Genomic DNA, 14,912 nt, shown 5'->3' on the forward strand with positions numbered 1-14,912 from the left:
GTTAATAAAAGGAAATAGTCGTCTTTGGAAAGAATGAAAATCTGGAAATTCTGTACCTATGTTTTCTAGTTGATTCCAACACTCTTAGGTACATCTAAACATCATGAAATCATCCATAAACATGACATCATGAACCTTGAATCCATAATTCAATTCAAGGAAAGTTAAGATTCAAGTCTAGAAGTTAAGAAGCAAGTCAAGAGAAGTTCATAAAGTTTTCAAAAGTCTTTCGCAAACGTTTTAATTTTGTTTTAAGACTCAAAAGTTTAAGTTAAGTAAATAGTATAGAGTAAAGATTAAAGTTCATTTCTTCAAAGAAGTATATGAGGACTATGTATTCTCAAAGAGTTTAAAATGTTTTCACATTTGAGAAAGAAAGGAAACATTGATTCCAAAAGAGCTTTTAAGCTAAGATTTGAGTAATTATCTCAAACCAAAGTAATAAGTTTGTTTTAAAAACATACGAACTAAGTATATTTTGAGAGTAGTATTGAGCACCGATATGGGGATGCGAGTTCGTATTAACTGAAGTCTCCATAAACAGTGTAGCCATCATGGATAGTAAATGATCATACTTTTTAGATGCCTCCTTAAGTTGCTTTTTAGCATAGACTAGTGGATCCACTTAGTTAAGATGTTCTATATGACGACAAAGGATATGACAGTTCTGGTAGCGTGGACAAGACGATGTATCACCACTTAGGCTCATAGTGGTGGTTGTCAGTTAGAGAAACTCCCACAGAAACTATATTACTTTATTACATGAGAAAAGTTAAGTTTGCTATTGCATTTTTCTTTAACAAACTACGTTGTTTTCCACTGTTTTACAAACTTTTCATATATTGCATGTGTTTTATTGCTTTATATTGAGTTAAGTTGTTCATGAGTTGAGAAGAGCCAATGTAAGTATTTCTTTCAGATTCTTTTCAAGCCTTCATTATGTTTAGCCTTTTAACTCGCATACTCGTACATTACTGATGCCAGTTGGCCTACAACATTTTATGATGCAGACGCAGGTAACCAAGATCATCACCCAACACCTCGTTGATCCAGTTGAGCACTCAGAGTCAATTGCTGAGCCTCTTTGCATTCCGGAGGACTCCTTTTACTTTGCTTTCAGTATTTCATTGTTATGATGATCGGGGGTCTTGTCCCGACATCTCTCTTTGTTTTAGAGGCTTCATAGACAGTTAGACAGATAGCTATACTTCTTTAGTCTTATTCATTTCAGTTGTATACGTTTAAGATTTGAGTTGCCATTTTGGCTAAGTTATTATTTCTTAAGTTATTGCAGGAGTTATACTTCTTGTGTTTAAGTCTTCCGCTGAGTAAGTAAGCCAGGCCAAGGGTTCGCTTGGGGCCAACAATGGTTCTTGTGTGCCAGCCACGTCTGGGGTGTAGGATCAGGGCGTGAAACAATCACATAAAAGAATTCAAGTCAATAATACATCAGCTAATTCCCGTATGCTTTGGCATTCTCAAATTACAATCCACATTCTATAGTAATAAGCTTTCCCTTTATAACACCGTTACTCGTACCAATGCTTGTCACACCATTAGTATGAGACCTCCATCTTTCGCCCTTATCCATGGTCTATTATATTTTTAAATCTTTAATTAGAAAAACGTCCTTCAACGAAGTCTGGAAGTCTTAACATACATTAAATACCGAGCACGTATCACGAATCCTCACGATTTTGTTTTTCTCTTTCCCAAAACTTCAAAACGTTTCAATCCAACAATTGTATAATATTCGTTAGCAAATGAGTTCATAGACATCTATATTACTATATATCTATCCTAGACTCAAAACTCACCCTAATATATAATTAAATTCATAAATCTTGGTGTCAACTAATATGTCAAGTCTCATATTCCTTAACTTTAAGCCTAGGGTTAGGTCTTAATTTGTCCAAAGAAATAAGTCTAATGATATACATATTATACAATACACCTAAATTTTAATTACCTATCTGAATATATCAAAAACCTAATTTGTAATGCTATCACAAAATAAAAATATTTAAAAATTGAAGCCACTGGTTACTCAACCAGTGGTGGCAACCATGAGCCAAATGCACATTTATTCAAACCCCTTTAAATCTAAAACCCAATCAGCACCTCTCATGCTTTTCTATGATTGATATCTTATAACAATACTTCCTTAATTATGAATATATAATAAAATTCTTCATCAACCTTTAATTATTTTTTGTCCAATTAAAAACTTTCATCAACATCACTTTCTTCTAATTCTCTCTTCTTCTCTTCTTCTTCTTCTTCTTCTTCTTCTTCTTCTTCTCCTTCTCCTTTTCCTTCTCCTTCTCCTTCTCCTCCTCCTCCTCCTCTTCCACCCAATATTATAATATCATATTCATATAATAACCAACAACCACATATAAGAGACAAAACTTGGATAGAAATTCTTTTTACCTACGCTTTATCGATCTAAGTCGGCTCCCACGTCTCACTGCTCTCCTGTTCTGTTCCTTTTGAAATAATTAGGTACTAAAAATACTAAATTTCATTAACTTAATTTAATTATATGGCCAAGTATAAAGAGTATTAAATAAACTATGGACCTAGCCCATTAACTATCGACAATATTAATTATTAGATAAATATCCATCAACTAAATGACCGTAATAACTAAATAGTTCAAAATTTTCATTTAAAACTTTACGGAAAGAGTCAAAATAGTCCTAGTGTTAAAAATGACTGAACGGATCGTTACATCATCTACCACTAAATAAACGTTCGTTCTCAAACGATAAAAGACTAAAAGTAACTGAACACTTAACACAAATGTGGATATTTGATCTACATGTCCAACTCGCTCTCCCAAGTAGCCTCCTCAACCCTTCCTCAAAAGTCAAATTTTGATCAAGTAACACCCAATTCCATTTGATCACATAAGTACCATCCCAATGATACTTCTTCAACATCGAAATATAAAACACGGGGTGAACACCTTATAAGCGAGGTGGCAAAGCCAACTCGTAAGCCACCTCACCTATATTCTCAACAATCTCAAAAGACCAATATATCTCGGGCTTAACTTGCCCTTCCTTCCAAATCTCATCACACCTTTCATGGGTAAAACCTTCAATAGAACCCCGCTCTCCAATCACGAGTTCCTAATTGCGAACCTTTCGATATGTATAACTCTTTTGCCTACTCTAAGCCATGAGAAGCCTATCCTAAACCAACTTAACCTTTTCCAAGTTCTCCATCAACAATTCTGTACCCCACAGTCTAACATTAAATGCCTCAAACTAACCTATTGGAGATCATCATCTCCTACTATACAAAACCTCAAATGGTGCCAACTCAATACTTGAATGATAAATGTTATTGTATGCAACTCCACTAACAACAATTTTTTTTTGTCCTCAATAACCATCAAAGTGATCACACACACTCGCAACATATTCTCAAGGATCTCAATAGTCCGTTCAGGCTGACAATAAGTCTGTTTATGCAAGGACGTACTAAGATTTACCCGAGTCCCAACTCCTTCTACGTAGATAGTCAAAAGTGTATGTCTCGACATGAAATAATAGATATAGGCACCCAATGTATTCAAACTATCTCCTAAACGTAAAACTGGACTAACTTCTCTAAGTTATAAATAGTCTGAATCGGAACGAGTTATGTAGACTTGACCAAATCGATCCACAATGACGCACAACAACATCAACTCTTACCCAAGGTTCATGGCAACCCTACCATAAAGTCCGTATAAATCATTTCTCACTTCCACTCTAGTATGGGTGTCCTTTAAGTAACACCTCAAGGTTTTTGGTGTTTACACATCACTTGCTGATAAACGATACATCTTAGTAGACCTCGGATGAATTATATACCTTAAACTATAGGCATTCTCCATGATCATTCTAGTCAAACCACCTGTCTGAAGAACATAAATATGATTTTTTATCCTCACAACACCCTCACCATCAAGAATTTTCTCCTTGATTTTTCCTTGTAACACTTTATCTCGAATATTACACAAATCTCCATCATCAAACTATTAAGCCCGAATCTGATCCAATAAAGATGACCCCGCCTCCATGTAAGACACGACTCTACAATAGCCAAAAGAAGCTTTCCCACTTGTAACAAAGCTAAATTCTTAATGAATCTACTACCACATTTGCCTTATTCCGATGATAAAAGTATTGATGTCATAATCCTTGAGCAACTCAAAATCATCTTCGCTGCTCTGATTGAATATATATTAGATACTACGATGATCCTTGAACACCTCACAATACACACCATAAAAGCAATACCCTCAAATTCTCAATGCGAATACTCTACAACTATCAATTCCAAGTCATGGATAGGATAGTTCTTCTCGTGAACCAGCTTCAGATGCCTTGAAGCATAAACTATTACGCTCTCCCTCTACACCAAAATGCAATCAAGGTCAATCCAACAAACATCACAATATATGATAAAATCCACTCCCTCCACGAGTAGAGTAAAAATTAGAGTAGTAACCAATAAAGTCTTGAGATTTTGAAAACTCACCTCTCACAAATCACTAGAATCCACTTCCTTCTGGGTCAATCTAGTAAATGGGAATGGATGAGAACCCCTTCACAAATCACCGATAACTACCTGCAAGGCCTAAGAAACTCCAAATCTCAATAATTAAAGAAAGTCTGACCCAACCTCGAATTGTATCAATCATCTTAGGATCCACCATAATACCCTCTTTGGACACTACATGTCCCAAGAATGCTAACTAATCCAAAACTCAAGACTTTGAAAACTTGGCATAGAGCTTCTTCTCCTTCAAAATTTCAAGCACAGTCCTCAAATGATGCTTGTGCTCCTCCTACTACGAGAATATATCATCTATGAATACAATAATAAAGGAATTCAAGTACGATCTTAACATCCCATTCGTCAAGTCCATGAAAATTGTTGGGGCATTAGTCAACCCAAAAACGATAACCAAAAACTCTTAATGGCCATAATGTGTCTGAAAAGATGTCCTAGGAATCTCAGGTGTCCTAATCTTGTTCAAATGTTGCTAGTCAATACACATAAACGTATGTCCATCCTTCTTCTCTACAAATAACACTGGAGTAGCTCAGTGAGATACACTCGGCTTAATGAACATGCTTAACAAATTATGCAACTGCTCTTTTAACTCCTTCAATTCGACCAGTGCCATATGATAAGCAAGAATAGGAATAGGCTAGTTACTTGTTCTAAGTTAATACAAAAAATTGATATCATGATCAGGTGGAAGACCTAGTAGGTCCATTGGAAAAAACCTCAAAAAACTCATTCATAATCGGAATAGACTCTAGCATACGATTCTCAACACTAGTATCTCGAATATGTGCCAAATAAGCCAAACAACCTCTCTCCACAAAATGACGAGCCTTAAGAAATGATATCACCCTTTTTGGGGAGTGACTAAGAGAACCTCACCATTCTACCACAGGAATATCAGACATAACTAATGTAATTGTCTTATCATGACAATTCAAAGTTGCGTGATAAGGAGATAACCAATTCATTTCAAGAATAACATCAAAAAACCATCACATATAAGCCTTTGAAATTCACTTGAGTATCATATCTCATTAAAGTAAGTATACATGATCGATATATTAGATCTACCACTATGAATTCTCCAACAAAAGTAGAAACATATACATGCAAATCAAGCTACTCACATACCATATCCAATTCGAATGACAACCTTCTTTCCCTCACACTGTTTAAATCTCACATGTCGAATCATCTCTAACTCTTTGGCAACATCTACAATTTTCTAAAATGGAACACCAAAATTGGAAACCAAAGAAAATCCCATATGAATCGTAATTATCAACCCCTTAACAAACCTTTTCACTTTCTCAGCCTCGGTGGGAAGTATTATCGAAGCGTGCCTAGTCAAGGTATGGAATTTAACCTTATACTTTGTGACTAACACACCATCTTACTTTAAACCCTCAAACTTGTCCCTCTTGTGCCCCCTCTTACTACATGAAACAAACTTATCTAAAAATGGCTGAGTAAGCTGAGTTCATAATAGCGGAGGTGATCCAATTGACCAACAATCATTGTAATATCTCCATCATTGCTTGGTAGGGTCAATCACTTGAAACACGGTGTAGTAAATTCCATAGGACTCCCCTAATTCAAGATTGTGCAACCTTTCACGATAGTTGACTATAAACTCATACACATCCTCATTCGAGTCACTATTATAGGTTGAAGGATTCATCATTTTGAACCATCTGAACATCTTTTACTCATTAAACTAATGATATGCCTATTAGTCAAATATTATACCACACAACTTCGATCTTGACCTTTACCCCTGTATCTACCTCATGCAATAACCCTAGTAGTGAGTGTAAATACGGGGTAGGGACAATCTCGTGATCTTTGATCATGAAAACACAGGTCCTCATCATTTGTGAGAGAATGAGACAACAAGAATAGAATTTCAACAAAGTCAAGTGCGCACAATAACATATGAAAGAATAGAAGTTTCCTAAATGTCCTATAGCCTCTCAAAGATAAGTATGAACGTAATCATAAAGATTCGTAAGACTCTACTAGACATTGCTCTTGTACTCGTGACACCATTGAACCTAGAGCTCAAATACCAATTTGTCACAACCCGAATTCACAGATCGTGATGGAACCTATGTTCCCAACCGATAGGTAAGCCAACCCCCTAGTTTTACCAATTTAACTTAGTAAAAAAGGTGAAAAGTAAACAACGAGTGGAATATCTCCAACACTAAGTCCTTCGTAAATACGAAATGCGGAAAGCTAAAATACCATCCAAGAATTGGTGTCATAAGTACAAGAGCTTCTAAATATGGTGCAAGTCTGAAACTGAAATGACAAGTCTATACATAAGAGATATCATGTCTGAATACTTAAACAACAAAATAAATCTAAGATAGAGGGAGGTGTGGGCCATGGAACAGCAAAGCAGCTCACCACAACTTTGAGATACTCCAAGCTCAAACTAAAAAAGCTCCACGAGATGTTCTCTTATTCGGAATCGAATCTGCACCACAAAGAGTGCAACAAGTTTAGTATGAGTACGAAACTACATGTGCCCAGTATATCTCATAGACCGACAACGAAAAAGTAGTGACAGGAGTATATAAGAAAATAATTCTTTAATTTTACAAGTCCACATTATACTGATCTACCAAGTTTTCATCAAATAGGGATAATTAATTGTCACGTAATATCCAAACATCAATGAAGCACACAATCAAATAAAAAGGAAGGATGTAATGAGACGCAATGCAATGTAATGTGACACCATGAAATGATATGCCTCAAATGTCAATACTCTCTCCCGTATATACATGATACTCCTCCAAAATACATCAAGAGTTCATGACCCATGGGGGACTCGAGAGGTCCATATACCGACACGGACGATCTCCACGTGTCTGTGCGGACGATCTCAACACAATATCATAGATCAAACAATTTTCGCACCGACGATCTCCACGTGGCCAAATTATAATCTTAACATTTCACAATCCCAGCACGAATGATCTCTATGTGCCCAACTTATACTTAATCTCATCTTAATGCATGTCCACAATATGATTTCAATAAAAAGGGATGATGATGCATCTTAATCAATCAAATATAGTATGATATATAATCACCTAAACTATCATAAGTATATATGGGTTAAATAGAGAAACACAATCACACAAAAGAATTCAAGTCAATAATACACCAGCTAATGCCCACATGCTTTGGTATTCTCATATTACAATCCATATTCTATAGTAATAAGCTTTTTTGTTTATAAAATTGGTACTCGTACCAATGCGTGTCACACCATTTGTACGAGACCCCCATCTTTCACCCTTATCAATGGTCTATTCCATTTTAAATCTTTAATTAGAAAAAATGTTCTTCAACGAAGTTTGAAAGTTTGAAAATACCTCAAATGCCGAACACATGTGATGAATCTCACGATTTTGCTTTTCTCTTTCGCAAAGCTTCAAAATGTTCTCAATCTAACAAATATACAATATTCGTAAGAAAGTGAATCCATAGACACCCATATTACTATATATCTATCATAGACTCAGAACTCACCCTAATATATAATTAAATTCATAAATCTTGGTGTCAACTAATATGCCAAGTCTCATATTCCTTAACTTTAAGCCTATGGTTAAGGCTTAATTTATCCAAATAAATAACTCTAATGATATCAATATAATATAATACACCTAATTTTTAATTTCCTATCTCAATATATCGAAACCTAATTTTTAATACGATCACAAAATAAAAATAATTAAAATTTGAAGTCACTGGTTACTAAACTAGTGGCGGCAACCATGAGCCAACTGCACATTGATTCAAACCCTTTTAAATCTAAAACCCAATCAACACATCTCATGACTTTCTATGATTGATATCTTATAATAATACTTCCGTAATTATGGATATATAATCAAATCCTTCGTCAACCCTTAATTTTTTTCCAATTCAAAAAAATGCTCTAGTATCATATTCATATAATAACCAACAACCGCATATAAGAGACAAAACTTGGATAGAAAAATTTTCTTACCTACGCTTTATCGATCTAAGCCGGCTCCCACGTCTCACTGCTCTCCTCTTCTTTTCCTTTTGAAATAATTAGGTACTAAAAATACTAAATTTCATTAACTTAATTTAATTATATGGCCAAGTAGTAAAGAGTAAAATAAATTATGGACCTGACCCATTAACTATCGACTATGTTAATTATTAAATAAATATCCATCAACTAAATAACTGTAGTTACTGAATAGTTCAAAATTTTCATTTAAAATTTTACGGAAAGAGTCAAAATAGTCCTAGTGTTCAAAACGACCGAACGGGTCGTTATACTAATACCCATATTGTATTTAATAAAATTATTGATGTCTTATTGTCTTGATGACTCCGCGAAGCCCGGATAAATTCACTAATTAGTTAAGAAAACCAAAAGATAAATAAGTAGGAATTGTAGAAGCTAGATAGTGATACTTGATCTATGAATTTAAAACAATTAATTTTGTATAACATGGATGCTATTTGTGTGAGCATTAGAGTACCACTTCTCCATTCCTAAATGACGATCATTTCATATAATTGAAAAAAATATTTAATAGATGTTTTTTAACTTAAGGGGTAAAATAATATTATTTAATTTAATTTAATATTTTTAATTTATCATAGGGTAAAATGATAATCAAATTTATGGTTATTTTTAACATAATTTTTTTTCTTTGTAATATGATATACGATATGATTAATATTTAATATCTAGTATAACATTATATAATATTTAGTATTTAGTTAACATAATATGATATGAGTATTATTTTATTTTTAATTAATTAGATATCATTTAGTTTTTAGAGTTTATTTCTTTTTTAATGTCATTACTAGTTAACTAAGCCGCGCTTCGCGCTGTCATATTTTTTGAAACATTTAATTGATAAAAAAAAAATTAAGAAATTGCAATATATATATATATATATATATATATATGAAAAATTAAACAGTAAATAACAATAAAAGAAAAAAAACAATAGAACTAAATTAGTTTCAAGAAAAAAAGAAAAAGAGAATTATAATTTTTTCCTTAAAAACAAATATAAAGACATATTTTTTATGCGCTAATTTTATATACGCTACTATCTCATTTTTGTCATGACCCAAAAAGGGATGTGATGGCACTCGTCTTATACCACCAAGACAAGTCAGTCTAAAACCCAAACAATACGATAAATGCGAAAATAAAGCAAGAATAAAAGTCTAATAGTATCCGCCGCAGCGTGAGACACGTCCCTCGATAATAGTATGTGTCGCGACGTGTGACACGTTCCTCGATAATAGAATTTGTCGCGGTGGATGACACGTCCCTCGAAATGGTACATCATTTTTAATTTTTATTCTTGCTCAATTCACATAACACTTATCACAACCATGTCTCAGAATTAATGCAAAAGACATGTTCACATAAATAATGAGGAGACGACCATTTTCATAATAAAACACAATTCACAATAACACAATCGTGATACAACATCAACAATGAGTCAATAAGCCTTTCAAAGTCTCATTGCCTTTTATTACACCCTTTTCATCATTAGAATTATTCAATATGGACAAGTCAACCCATCACTTAGTCCCATTACTCCCCAACACATACCACAAGGAAATACACGATTTAATACACTTAACAAGGGTTTAGAAATCCACTTGCCTCAATTAATCAACAATCACTTCGGGACTTGAGTCTTCCCCTTTCGTTGAGCTTCCAAATCCATAAAATCTATTCAAATAAATATTCATAATAAAATTTCAAAACTAACAACACTCATATTACTATGTGTCTAGTCTAGACATAAAACTCACTCAAATTTATAATCAAGTTCCTAAATTTGATGTCAATTAACATGTCAACTCTCATATTTCTAAGTTTCAAGCCTAGGGTTAAGTTTCCATTTCTCCAATATCATAAATCTAATGATATTCATATAATACCATACACTTAATATTTAATTATCTATCTCAATATGTCAAAACTTAAATCATCATAGGCCAATGATATATATAACGGTACTTCACTGAAACCATTCACATACTGCCAAAAGGAAAATAGCTAAATAACTTCCTAAGAAAAGGAATTAATTAATGTCACATTGCCAATTTTTTAAGCAATAATCACCACTCATTACCTAACCACTGATTCCACAAGTTAACCTCCAATCATATTTACGTATCAATTAAAAATTTAGATCTCTAATAACAATAGTTGTTTTTGGGTTCAATTACATTTACTCTTACAATATCTTTCTCACAATCTTCCTAGTGACAAAGCTACTTACTCAAGGAAATTGGAGAAATTTTGAAGCTATTACCTCCAGGTGCTGCCGCTTCGTGTTGAGCCGCAGGTAATGTTCTTGCTCGATCCTTTTTTTTCTAAATTACTTATCTACTAAAAGTAATAACCCTTAGTAACTTATTTTAATATGGGTCAAATAATATAGGGTATTAAATAAATTATGACATTGACCCATTAATCACCAACTAAATAAATAAATTATTCATTATATACCAATCAATTAAATAATAGTAGTTATCGAATAATTCAAATTTTCAAATCAACTTCACAGACTAATCAAAAAAATTACTCGGGGCAACTATCAAGAGAGGTAAAATGCTAATTTTATGAAAATTCCCAAAAACGACCTTCCGGGTCATTACATTATCCACCCTTAAAAATCATGTTCGTCCCCGAACATAAAGAAGAAAGAATGAAACCAAAGTTACTAGAAGCTTGAGGTATTATTACCAGAGTTAATGTTTATCTCTACAAGTGATCTCATCCTTAAGACCATTCATCACCAGAAACTACTAAAACTGAAGTTTTGAATCAAAATTTGATAGATCCACAAATCAGGAGTGATTATCAAGTCACAGACCAATCCATGAACTCAATCTGAACTGAAACCTGTTGGACCATAATACAACCATCATAACAAATCTTTTCTCACATAACTACGATATCATTCTGAATGAATACCTGCTACAATCATATATAAACCTGAATCTACGACCACACACTCATAATACACAAGCCATCACATATCCTATCAAAATTTCCTTATCGCCATATAGTTATTCCACGAGCTTAAGCTATAGAAATATGATCTTTAGACATCCAATACTCATTAAGGGAGAATCAAACTTATCTAACCCAAAGAAGGACAATATCAAGTAACCACCCAACAAGAGGTACATGATTAATGCTCAACTACACCTCATCCGATACTAGGTGTAGACGATCGTAATCTAGTATTAACCCAACAAGTGAGTTGGGGTTGATCCCACAGGGAGCGGTACAATTTCAAATTCAATTATGAAGTTATAAATGCGATTTAAATGGTTGTAAGAATAGAAATTATTGGAGACTTTTAATTAAATGAAAAGGTTGACATCAATGTCAAGTGGGGGATTTTTATATCAGATAGCAATCACAACCACAACAATCAACAAGAGTAATCAAATGAGTAAGAGGAACTTGGAGAAATGACCAACTAATTTTCAATTCTTGCTAAATGGGTGCTAGGTGATTACTAAAAGTTACCAACTCTTCATGGGTAGGATGGACCTCAGGTGAGATAATTTTCTCTCAAACAACTACCTCATTTCAATTGAGTTCTTTTGAAACCTCAATAGGTTAACTATGAAAACCAGCCCACAACCTCACTACTACTACTCTCTTGAGCTAGATAGGTAGAACGAGACTTAGGATTCACTCTCTAGAGTAGAACCCACAATGGCCCAATCACTACAAATGATAATTTATCACCTTGGTTTTACACATCTCTTTCAAGCAAGCATAAAACACTAAATCACATTGAAATAAACATTCAACAAAGCAAATTAACCGCATGAATAAATCAGACCCACTTCGAATTAGCATTACAATCAATAATTTCTAACACCCCACTTAGCTAAATTAAGCAATTAGTCACACGGTCAAACCCCCAAGAGTGGGGTTTTAGCTATTCATCATAAAAGGAGAAAATTCAATACCTATTACATGCTCCATAGCTGGGTATTGATTTCGAAAATCTTAAAATGAATAAATCTTGCTTCAATTAAAACACCCAACTTGGCTCCTTGTTTTTAATTGCAAATGATTTTTGACCCTTCCTAAAAATTTTGCCACCTCTCATTTGTGTTGAATGTGGCTGTTCTTGTGAGAATTCGAGTATCATTTTGATCAATACCGATGACTTGAATAGTGCTTATAATCGAACAAACATGAATGTATGGCTACGATGAGGCCAATTGAAGTTGCATAGACAATATGTGAACTCTTTGCATCTCGTTGTGACTAACCAAGTATCGAATTGAGTCTCTCGTAATGAACATTGCACACTAGCAAAAGTGTGGAGTCTTGTTTGACATTGGTGTCAATGACTTGTGTGATGAGCTTACTGTGAACTATGTGTGATAACACCTAGAATTTTCCCCGTTGGTCCAATTGACTAAGTGATGCAAATCTCTTGAGATGATCTTAGGCAACTTTAAAGAGTGTGAACCAATTTTAAATCATACCTCTCTTGTGGCTTACCTTGTGAGTGTGTGTTTCCTCTTTTGAGTACCCCTTTAGCCTTACCCTTTTCTTGGAAGAAACTTGATGAAAGTGTAACCTTTCTTAATCCATTACCCATAATCCTCATGAGTTGTGAATTGTTTGAATAGCCAACTTAGGCCAAAAGCCTAAGTTGGGGGTGTGGTGAAAAGAGAAGGTAAATCAAGAAGTGCAAGAAAGTCCCCTTTGACCCATGGTGTTGATAAAAAATGGAACCCTTCCATACACAAAAAAAAGAAGAAGAAAAGAATGATAAAGTTGTGGAATAAAGTTGTGAGAATACAAAAAGAAATGGGGTTTCCAACAGTCCATGGAAAGTGAATAATGGGATGACTTAAAAGCACGAATGACAAATGATGAACAAAAGGGAAGAAAGTGTTGTTCACACCGCATTTCATGAGGACTTCAACCTATAAGCCTAAATGATCATACCTTTACACTCAGCCCCATTACAAGCCTTGAAAACACCTTTTTTTATCTTGAATGAGCTGAATCAAAAGTCGATTGGAAAATAAGGGCAAACCTAAAGGTGAATTCATGCATTGAGTTTATCCTTATGAGTGTGAGTGTTGATATTGATTCCGGAATTTTAAATGATTCTTTGTGTTAGTTGAGTGAATATAGAATCATTCTTTGTGTGAGGGCATTTGATCACCTTTGTTGGGCTTGAACTTGCATTTGAAGTAAGTATAGTGAGCTTGAGATTCTTTGGTAATGGTGAGTTACAACTTGAATCTTTGAGTGCACAATTGATCCTTGTACGAGTAAGTTGAGACTTTTTGTGTGCATTCATGATTGAGTTTGTGTAGCACTGGCTGAGACATCCTTTTTGAACTGATGAACTTGAGTTTTACTTAAGGATAAGCAAAAGTTTAAGTTGGGGGTGTTGATGAGTCCGTGATTTGGACTCTTTTAGGGCTTTATTTTGAAACATTTAGTGTCCTCAAATGCATATTTTGTCTCAATAACTGATAAAAATCCTTCAGTTTCAGGTATTTGGAGTTAGAAACAAAGCATGGACACTATTGGGCAAAAAGGAACAAGGCAGCTGAAAAGACGAAGAAAACACGGCCTGAGGATCGCCTAAACCATTAGGCGAGTCACTGAAAGGCTATAGTCTCACCTAATGTTCCAGTGTGCCAAGCCCTAAAGGAGAAAGTCAAGTCGGCGATATAAAGAAGCAGTCGGCGTGTCGCTGAACAGTTACGTAATGTAGTGTCTTATCGCCCAAAGTTACAGAACCTAAAATTTGCTGAAGGCCAAGGCAGAAAGGCGATGAACTAGACCCAACGGTGGATAGCCGAGTGGATCGGCGATCCCGACTAACTGTGTCGAGTGATCCTTCGCAGCACACTTTTTGACAACTATAAATACCTATTTAAATTTCTAGTTTAGTAACAAGTTTTACAATTCAGAAACCAATTTTTAGAATTTTCAATTTCTAGAACTTTGAGTTTTGGAGACCTTGTCCCTTAGCTTTAAAGATTTCCATTCCTAAGCAATTGGAAGTGGGTATTAACGATTCTTCATCATTGACGTGTGTAAAGGCAATATTTATCGTACCCATTTGATGGAAACACTTATTGGTATCGATTTCTATCTCTTTACTATGTCTAGCTAAAACCCCAATTCTTGAGGTGTGATTATGTGAATATGGGTTGAATTTACTGCTAGGTATTGCTTATAGATAGTTATTTTGTTGTTTAAAGGTGATTTCATTCAGTAGTTGTGTTTGAATTTA

This window comes from Solanum stenotomum, chromosome 2 (genome assembly GCF_019186545.1).
Source record: "Solanum stenotomum isolate F172 chromosome 2, ASM1918654v1, whole genome shotgun sequence".
In the NCBI taxonomy this organism is placed as follows: Eukaryota; Viridiplantae; Streptophyta; class Magnoliopsida; order Solanales; family Solanaceae; genus Solanum; species Solanum stenotomum.